Below are 11,304 nucleotides of genomic sequence, written 5' to 3'. Positions count from 1 at the left end.
TAAATAAAAAAATCCATCTAGATTCAGTATGGAGGAGTTTAGTGTCTACATCTCTTCTATATTCCTTAATTTGATCAATGACTGTGTAAAACAGATCTGCTATGGAGTGATATCAGGGATTATGAAAAGAAAGAGTTTCAACCTATCCATTGTCCAACAACAGCAGTGACATATGTTCCTTTGGCAAAGACACCGAGAGCTGACTTGTTATATTCTGCAAGCTGCTAGCATGCTGTAACAACACTATCTCACTGGAATATTATAGCACAGAAACACATTTGACCAATTTTGGGTTAAATGTGTATTTGTTATAATTTAGCTATTGAAAAATAGCAGATCTACAAGCGCATAGCACGGCACCGAGTGCCGCGCTATGAGCTTGTAGGTCTGCTATTTAAAAAAAAAAAGTGAAAACGCGGCACAAATCTTTGAATATACAGTATATTCTTTCAGAGCGAACGTTTTTATCTCAAATCTTTGCTTCTGGGAGGTTCCTGGAATAACATATTTTCAGATGGAGGTCGGTGGTCCAATACATATAATTTTTGGGGTCCTTGACATGAAATATTGAGCACCACTGATACAGAAACATGAGGTATTTCAGAAAACTGTACCATACTTGTACACAATATAATATTTTCTCCATTTGGTCAGGGACGGTACACATAGAATATTGTTAGTTGTGTACATACAGTATATAATTTGCAACCAATTTCCTTGACATTATAATTGTCAAAAAAACATGTTGAAATGAAACATTTAACACTGAAGGTTGTCCCTTAATTTGAAGTATAATATATCATCACTCATTGTTGACTGTACTCACAGTGCAACTAAGCTACAGTGCTTGCAGTGAATCTCATACCATGGGAGATATGGTTATAATGGTGTATCCAAGGCAATGTTAGCCCATTTAAACCTGAGGACCATTCTACGAACGCCTTCTAAATCCTGACAGTTTTCTGAAAAACCTCATGGTTCTATATGTGTCAGTGGTTCTCAAACATTTTCATGTCAAGGACCCCCAAAAATATATGTAATTGGCCAGCTGACCCCTCATCTGAAAATATGTAGTTCCATTGACCCCCAAGAAGCAAAGATTTTAGTTAAAAAACGTTCGCTCTCTCCCGGGCGGTTAGCTCAACATATAGGCTGCTGAGTCAGCCTGACGGTGTGCCGCGGGTTCGACTCCCGATCCCGACGGCCTTTGCCTTCCCACCCCCCATCTCTCTCCCCATTTCCTGTCAGTCTATACTATCAATCTATAAATATCTAAAACCTAAAACGTTCGCTCTGAAAGAATAAATATTCAAAGATTCATGTGCGCCACATACATTTTCACGATTTTCTCCAAAAATAGCAGACCTATACAAGCTCATAGCTCGGTGCCGCGCTATGAGCTTGTAGATCTGCATTTTTTTTTCAACAGCTAAAAAGCGTAACATAATGCTGGTCCCCGTCCAGAATGGATTAACCCATTCTGAACGGGAACCCGTTTTGGTGTTAGCATCATGTTATGCTTTAGCTATTGAAAAATAGCAGATCTACAAGCGAGCTTGTAGGTCTGCTATTTTTTTTTTAATCGAAGAACGACTGACATTTTTTTTAAATCTGATCTCAGGTCAGAATGGGTTCATCAGACCAGTGTGTGTCCAGTGGAAACCTCGTATGAATCTGATCTCAGGTCAGAATGGGTTAAGGCTATATATAATTGAAAGGAATACATTCAGATGGTCACATGGTCACGTGGGAGGAGGAAAATGGATCGGTGGAACGCGACAGGTAGCAACACTTCAGCACAAATGAACCCGCCATGGGGGGGGGGGGGGGGGGGGGGGGAGCAGGCAGGAACCGGTTTCCTGAAGGCCTTGAATTGATACTTAACTCTCAGGAATCTTTAGAGACACAGCCATGCAGCCAGATGAATATTTCATCCACCACTCGCCACACCACCCACTGCCTAAATCCATTCCCCCTCTGCAAGAACTCTCCCTCACTATACTATGATGATGAGACCTGCACAATGACAAGGCGCACACATGCACACGGGCATGTGCACACACACACACACACACACATCCGCAAACACTCACATTAACATGTAATCTCTCTTGCAATAGACCAATTCCACTTCTCTCTCCTTCTCCATCGCCCCGCACCCACCTTTGCGCGCGTGTAACACACGCACACACATGCACACACACGCACACTCACACACACAGGTGTGTGCGCATCCACACAGACTTACATTAACATGGCATCTCTCTTGTGCAATAGACCGATTCCACTTCTCTTTCCTTCTCCATCGCCCCGTAGGCCTAACCACCTTGCGCGCGTGTACACACACACACACGCACAAACACACGCAGGTGCATGTGTGCGGCGTGCGCATCCATACTATATACTATACAGACTTATACATTAACATGGCATCTCCCTTGTGCAATAGACCGATTCCACTTCTCTTTCCTTCTACTATCACCCTGTAGTGCCCACCTTGCACGTGCATGCACGCACGCACGCACGCTCGCTACTGTAGGTGTAGCCGTTTGCAATGCCAGCCGTCACACACACACACACATACACTCAGTCCAAGTTGTGTATAATTGGCTCTCTGGCATCTGTCTATGTGGGACCTCTGCATGTAAAGGGAAAAGACAGCCTAATTGGCCGTTGTTATGATAGGTGATGTTAACGCATTCAGGGCGGGAACCCCCTTTTGGTGTTAGCATCATGTTATGCTTTATAGCTATTGAAAAATAGCAGATCTACAAGCTCGTAGCGCGCCACCGAGTGGCGCGCTACGAGCTTGTAGGTCTGCTATTTTTTGAAAAATCGAAGAACGACTGACATAGAAACATAGCTTTTTCAGAACACTGTCAGGATGTATAGAAGACATTTTTTTAGAATCTGATCTCAGGTTAGAATGGTAAAACTGTCAGGATGTAGAAGACATTTATAGAATCTGATCTCAGGTCAGAACGGGTTAAGACAGAATTACACCAGCCAATGTGAGGTAACGCATGACAACTCAATTGCAGTTACAGTTTGTCATTATAGAAACTCGATGAATTTAGAAAAAAAGAAAAAAACAGAAGACACCTTGCAGCTGTCACTGTATGGCCTACTGTACGTTCCTCAGCTGTTACTGCACATCTGTACTACTGTACGCGTGGAGAGAGTATACAATGGAGCAGGGGGTTCCCAAAGTGGGGTCCGGAGACCCCCAGGGTGTCCTTGAAGGGAGTTCCAGGGGGTCCCCCCTGCAGCTAAATGATAGTTTAGGAACCAAATGGACCCTTATGTGGGTCTGTAACTCTGAGGGTGTACAAATGGAACCAAATGGACCATTTTGAGTTAAATTAACATTGATCTTCCATTCTTACCTCGCCCTGGTCACTCTAGTCTAAAGTATCTCTAAAAGCCTTAATATTCCAAATGAGAGGCATGCTGAAGTCAGAAATGAAGACTGAACATTGCCCGTCTGGTGACTAGAGTAGGAGTTACGAGCCATTATTTCTGAGCCGTAAACAAGGAAGTGAACGGCAGCGCGCATGAGCGAAACACAAGGAGTATACGGTGCAAGAGGTCAACACATTTTCTTTAAATCGATTTTTTTTTTTTTAAATAAATAGTCTTATGATATTATTTGGTCGACTACAAAGAGACTAAAACATTCCAGGCGACTAAAATGTGACTCAAATGTGCCTGGAAACTATTCAAGAGACTAAAAATCTAAATGTGCTCTCAAAATCAACACTGGCTCAGGCTTAGCGGGGCTTCAGTTTCAGCCTCTGTGAGGCTGGGCGTTTCTCTTGGGCCGTGCTGCACACCTTTGCAATATCTACTCTTTCAGAGCATTCATCAAGTTCTCTGGAGAAAAACCTCTCTCTCTCTCTCTCTCTCTCTCTCTCTCTCTCTCTCTCTCTCTCTCTCTCTCTCATTTGCAGGCAACAGTGCAGCACTATCCCTCTCTCTGTTTCTGGCACAACAGTCTGGTACTCAGTCATATACGGGTGCTCATTACCGTCACAGACACACATAGAAACTGCAAGAAAGAGAGACAGACAGAGAGAGAGACACACAGAGAGAGAGAGAGAGACAGACAGACAGACAGACAGACAGACAGACAGACAGACAGACAGACAGACAGACAGACAGACAGACAGACAGAGCCTATACGGTATGTGGTAAAGGCGCATCAACCGCTCAGCCAGCTGTGTTCCCGCATTACTCTATTTCGTATGTATTGTATTATTATGTATTCTGTGTAAAAAATAAAAATAAAACAAGCATTGCGTTCAGTTTACACACTCAAATGGCCACAATGGAAATAAGCTCTCAAGCTTCACTGGTGTTTTATTCTTTGTGCTATAATATTATGCACTTTTGCCAACAAGAACTGTGGGAATGTACAACATTTCTTCCCAGACTGGGGGGTGTGTGTGTGTGGGGGGGGGGGGGGGGGGATTCACCATCTGGCCGCCAGGATTCATTGATTAATTCGCCCGGATACCGCCAGGATTTTCCCCTGTTTTATTCCCTACTTTATTTTAAAGGAGCCAAAACCCGTGACCGGTTGTTGCTTATTGCGACCGAAGGTTCGCTGGTAACTATAATAATAATGAATTGCATTTTTATAGTGCTTTTCCAAGTGCTCAAAGCGCTTTACAATGGTTCATTCATTCATACATTGGGAGGTGAAGCGGCGAACAGTCGACGCCACCATCCTCACTTCACACATTCACACACCGATGGTGGCGAGCTCACACCGACCGACTCACTGGAGGCAGTGTATGGTTCAGTGTCTTCTTGCCCAAGGACACTTCAACGTGTGGACAGGAGGAGGAGCCGGGATTCGAACCGCCGACCCATGGATCATTGGACGACCTGCTCTACCTCCTGAGCCACAGCCGCCCAGACGATATAGAATATTTCTGTCACTCAAAATCCCCATACAAGGGGAAAGCTCCCATATATTGTGCCCGGGTCTCGTGACATCACTATGACATCATCAGGGATGATAGTAAACCAGGGATCATAGTAAATGTGACCTGCTGTGGCAATTAAGCCCATATATGGAGACCCCTGATGTCATCAATATTAGTATATGGATGGATATGGTGTCAGAGCCTGTTCTGACATTCCATATGTTGATCCTTCCCCATCCATCCATCCTTCTCTCCAATGTCTCCCTTTTGACTGATAACCTGTCCATTTAAACTCTAGACGAGCCTGCCCCAAAGTTATTAGTGCAGGTGCGCCCGGCAGCCGGCGAAAACATGTTCTCAACAGGAGGCCTCAACAGGCCCGAAAATTAAGGTAGTCCCAGCCCTATACCTGGGCCCTCATCAAACCCTGTGTACACTCAAGACACCGCCCCCGCTGCCACCCTTAGATCTCCATATACGGAGCTGACCTGTTCTGGCATCCCATTGTGTTAATCTGACCTCATCAAACCCGGTACACTCAAGACACGCTCCATATATGGTTACTTATAGGAGTGTGTGTTGATGTGACGGCCCAGATCCGGTCTCTCACCCGGACACAACAAAGGACCACCGCGACAACTATACAGCGTTGGCTATATATGGGCCGTCGAATAAACCAATTTGTTTTGACCAGAAATGCCACCTGCGGGACAAGATATAGGAGATGCAGGCGATCGAATGAAACAGATAAGAGTGGGCGTGGTTGTGCGCGCACTTAAAGATGTCGCGTTCCATTGCTGTCGACATGCAACATGTAGCGACCCAGTGGAAACGTAAGCAGCACGGCGACTCCACTGATCATAAATACTATAAAACAACAAAAGGACAAACATTATCTGCGGTCGGTGGGCGTAATACTAATTCCAACTGCCGTATAGATATATCCTACGGCAATGGTGTTAACCCATTCTGACCTGAGATCAGAATCTAAAAATGTCTTCTACATCCTGACAGTTTTCTGAAAAAGCTACGTTTCTATGTCAGTGGTTCTTCGATTTTTCAAAAATAGCAGACCTACAAGCTCGTAGCGCGCCACTCGGTGGCGCGCTACGAGCTTGTAGATCTGCTATTTTTTTCTATAGATAAAGCATAACATAACACCAAAAAGGGGTTCTCGCCCAAAATGGGTTAAAAGGGTTAAATAGCGGGCAACTGGCAGTGGTAATTAGGGCAGCTGGCAGATATTCCCACACCCATTAATCATGTGCTTCACATACTGCCTAGGTAAGTCCTGCCTCTGCCTGCATGCACCACCTTGCTAAGCTGCCGCTGTCCTTGGTGCTGAAGTCCCTATACAGCGTGTACCCAGCTGGCTTCCAATGAGGGTCTGTCTGTCTGTCTGTCTGTCTGTCTGTGTCTGTGTGTCTGTGTCTGTGTGTCTTTCTGTCTGTCTGTCTGTCTGTCTGTCTGTCTGTCTGTCTGTCTGTCTGTGTCTGTCTTGTGATGATTAAAGTTTCTTTATTAGGAAAAAGACCCCTTGAGATGTATCATCTCGTTTTCGAGGGGCTCCCAACAGTTACATGTCACAACTTTTTTGTACATGTAAACAGTAAAACAAAACAAATTACATACACCTAACATGGACACAAAACACAAAACATTAAACATTGAAACCTTGAAAACCTTACAACCTCATTTCGGCTTTGAATCCCATAATATAATGTAGCATATGAAGATTCTATGTCCTATACAGTGAGTGCAAAAAATATAATTAAATAATGATAATAGTAATACAAAATTAAAAAAATTATAAGAAAATAACGGAATAAACATGGTGATATAATGGCATATTTACTGAAAGCAAGAACATAAGACTTTGAAGTATGAAGACAATGCACTTTTGAAAACTGGGAATGATGAGATGGATCTAATGTTATTTGGTAAGGTATTCCAGTCTGACGGGGCTTTAAAGGAAAAGGCATATTTACCAAATTCGATACTGACCAAAGGAACATTAAAATAAACCTGAGTGGAGTGTCTGGTACGTTGTGTTGAAGGGATAGAAGTTAAATAACGTTTGAGGTAAATAGGATAATTGAAATAGATACATTTAAAAACCAGTTGAAGCCAGTGCATGTGTCTTCTTATATGTAAAGGTGTCCATTGAAGTCTTTCATACATTATGCAATGGTGTGTGAGAAAAGGACAGCCAAGGACAAATCTACAGAGTCTATTGTATGCAGTGTTAAGCGGCACAAGATCTGATTTTGAGGCATTTTGGTAAACCACATCACAATAGTCAAATAGTGGAAGTACTAATTGCAAAGCCAGTTTCTTACGTACACTGAGTGAAAAGCAGTTTCTGGATCTATATAAAGCATTTATTCCGAAGTTAACCTTTTTTAACACATGGTTAATGTGAGATTTGAAAGCAAGTTCTGGGTCCAACCATACGCCTAAATATTTAATGTTGTCAGCTTTTTGCAAAGTCGTGCCATCATTACTGGTTATAGTAAGGGAATCTGTTATGGATTTGAGTTTAGGACTAGTACCAAAGATCATAATAAAAGATTTTGACTTATTGAGCAGTAATTTATTATGTAGGAGCCAATTTTGTAATATGTTATAGTCGTATTGAAGAGAAGTTTGGATTTGTGCTAAATCAGAGTTAGATGTGTAGATGACCGTATCATCGGCATATAGCTGGGAGCAACAATGTCTAAAAATTGATGGCAGATTGTTCACATAAATAGAAAAAAGAAGGGGTCCTAAAGTTGACCCCTGGGGCACACCTTTAAGTTGAACCACCATATCAGATTTCTTCCCATGCATGACAACACACTGTTTTCTATTATGGAGGTATGAGTTGAACCACAGAATTGCATTTTGAGAGAGGCCAATCGCATGTAATTTATCCAAAAGAAGATATCGATCAACTAAATCAAACGCCTTGGTTAAATCAATAAATATGGCACCAGTGAGTAGACCTTTTTCTGCTGAAGAGTATACATCATTAGTAAGTTTAAGTAAGGCAGTTGTAGTGGAATGATTGGGCCTAAAACCAGATTGAAATTCCGAAAGAATGTTATTCGTATTGGTATATTGCGAAAGTTGGTTATATATCAATTTTTCAAAGACTTTGGCTGTAGAGCAAATAATTGAAATAGGTCTATAATTATCACAATTGAGTACATCACCACCTTTGTGAAGTGGTGTGATACGGGCACTTTTAAAGATAACAGGAAGCTCACATGTAGACAAGGAAAGATTAAATAAATCGGCAAGTGGATACATAATAATGTGGGCAGCTAATTTTAGAAATCTGTTTTCAACTCCATCCAGTCCAGCACCACCATCAATTTTTAATTCATTGATGACCTCCTGGACCTCAACAGGTGAAATTCTCCGAAAGTTAAACAGGCTAGTACACTGTGGACCATTATTGAAAGAACCAGGGGTAAGATATGTGTCATTTACTAGAGTGGAGCCGACAGAGGAAAAATGCTGATTGAAAGCCTGGGCAATTGATAATGAGTCATTTAATATTGTGTCATTGCATCTTATTTGATTGATATGATGCTTATCTGATGTATTCATAACCGATTTGATTTTTTTCCAAAATTGCTTGGGATTCTTAAAATCATTTGTGAGACTTTCTTTATAATAATTTGCTTCCGCATCTCTGGTTTTTGTCTTGCTCCTATTTCTAAGCTGCCTATAAGCTTCCCAATCAGCACCGCTCCTCGTCCGCCGAAATGTTGCCCACGCTTTGTCCCTTTGCCTGAAAAGCTGTATAAGTTCAGGACTGACCCACGGGAGATGTTGGCCCTTCACTTTCACTAATTTCCATGGTGCATGTTTGTCAACAATCAGGGTAAATTCTGAACAAAAAAAATCCCAGGCATCTTGAACATTAGGTATGAGTTGATATCTATCCCAATTTATCGCCAACAAATCATTAATAAAAATATCTACATTTATTTTTTTATATTGTCTGATTTTTATTGTTCTTGGGGGAGATTTGGGTAATTTAATTTTCCATACACAGTATATAATGGAGTGGTCACTAAAGCAGTCAGCTAACACACCTGATTTCAGAATTCTGTTAGGATGTGAAACGAGTATCCAGTCGAGCAGTGTCTGAGTAGTAGGTGTGATTCGTGTTGGTTCAGTGATTAGTTGAGTAAGATTTATATTGTTAATCATGTATTTTTCTTTGGAGCAAGATCTGTGTAAATAGTTTTTATTGAAGTCACCCAAAACAATCAGTTCATTCCTGAAGGGAATGGAGTTGATAGTAGTAATGATACAGTTAAATGACTCAGCTGGTGCGGAGGGTGGCCTATATATGCTACCAATAGTTATGTACTTATTTTCGTGAAAATGTATCTTAACAAAGATACCTTCAAAATGTAGAGGGTCTACTGTGGGAGTGATTAACTCACTTATGAGATCAGTGGAAACATATATGGCCACGCCTCCTCCACTCTTGGAGCACCTGTCAGATCTATAGAGAACATAATTAGTGATGCTTAATCTATTATCTGGAATGTCACTGGTAAGCCATGTTTCAGAGAGTGTAATAATGTTAGGTTTATATAGAGCAACCCATGGCCTTAGTAGCACCATTTTATGTTCTAGACTCCGGATATTCACATGAATAACTTTTAATCCCTTGATATTATCCAGACTGATAATTAAAAACAATTGTCTCACTCTCACTGTTTAAACATAGATTAGGTAATGGATGGATCCAAGCCCAAGGTTTGTAGAGGTTACAAGGTTTACATGCTACAGACATAAAAAGTGATAAGTCATACCCAGACAAGACAAACAAGACAAACAGACGGCACAGGACAGACACAAAAGCAGGTGAACAACAGCAAAATAACAAATAACAGAAAAGAAAAAAACAAGACCAAGACAGGCCCATTAATCCGTGACCCCTTAGGCTCAAGGAATTAGGTGAATAGGCCAGAACCTCAAACCCACTGAGCCCCTGTCCGTTTCATAATGCATGCACGCACGTACGCACGCACGCACGCACGCAAACATGTAGCTCAGTGCAAAAGTCAAGAAAAACAAAAGGTAATATAAATAAATAAACAAAACAAAAGGCAGCGCTAAACTGAGAAGGTAGCTTCTCAAGCAAGATTATCATTTATGGAAGAAAAAAGAGGGGGGTAATAAAAAGAAACATAACTGTTAATAAATTAAACAATACCCTCAGTATAATTATACTAATAAACATTAGTAGTAATAGGAAAATGAAATAGATCACTACGTTGCACAGAATAACTAAGTGCTATATAAGAGAAAAGACTATTATGCCTCGTAGTAACATTGGTGCTCAAAGCACTACACAGAAAAAGAAAAATACGTTTTGCAGCACTTTACGACACTATGTCACTGCTTTACGGCAATTGAAAATAGCCGGCGCTGCAGTGTTTTCCAGCAAACACACAGACCAGAGTCAGACCAGCATGCAAGACGCAAGCTGAGCAGCATAACAAAAACAAACAGCCACGGGATAAGGGCAAAAGCAAACGGATTCCATCAGTTAGTTCAAATGTCATCACTTACATATTAGAAGTGTCATCATCGATCATGAAGAGGAATCATCAGAAACTTAGGAGGTCTTCAGAATACTTAGTGGCGAGTGACAGGCTACAACTAGCCTGATAGGATCGTCTGGTAATCAGAGTTAGTAGCTGCGGGTCTCTGTCACCATAGAGCAGTAAACAAGGTCTTCATCACTTTCATCTTCAAAAGACATTGGCGCGAATGGAGGATTAGACGTTGGGCATGAAGAGAGCTTCGGCAACTTTGTGGTCTCGGAACAGCTCCTCCTTTCCATCCACGGTGACACTCAGGGTGCTTGGAAAACGTAATGAGTATCTTAAATTAAGTTCTCTGAGACGTTGTTTAACTGGGAGGAAGGCCTGGCGCCTCTTCATCAATTCAGCACTGTAGTCAGGATAAATTAGGACACGGGAACCATTGTAGAACAGCTCCTTTTTTTCACGAGCAAGGCGGAGGATCTTCACCTTATCCTGAAAGTGTTGTAACTTTATCAGGATAGGCCTCGGAGTGGTTCTGTCGTTCTGTCGGGAGAACGCCGGGTTACGATGAGCCTTTTCGATGGACAGTGGATTGGGGAAGTTCTCCTGCCCCAGGAGTTGAGGAATCAGGCCAGCCATGAACCCGATTGGGTCCTTAGCTTCAGCTCTTTCTGGGATTCTTAGGACACGAAGGTTCAAGGACCTGCTCCTATTTTCCAGGTCATCGATCTTCGACATCAGGTAGGCATTGTCTTTCTCAAGTTGTAACATCCGAGTGGTGAGATCATTCACATTATCTTCATTAGCTCCAA

Source organism: Protomyctophum bolini, assembly GCF_963924005.1.
Source record: "Protomyctophum bolini genome assembly, chromosome: 3".
Taxonomy (NCBI): Eukaryota; Metazoa; Chordata; class Actinopteri; order Myctophiformes; family Myctophidae; genus Protomyctophum; species Protomyctophum bolini.
Note: the sequence above shows the minus strand (reverse complement) of the source record.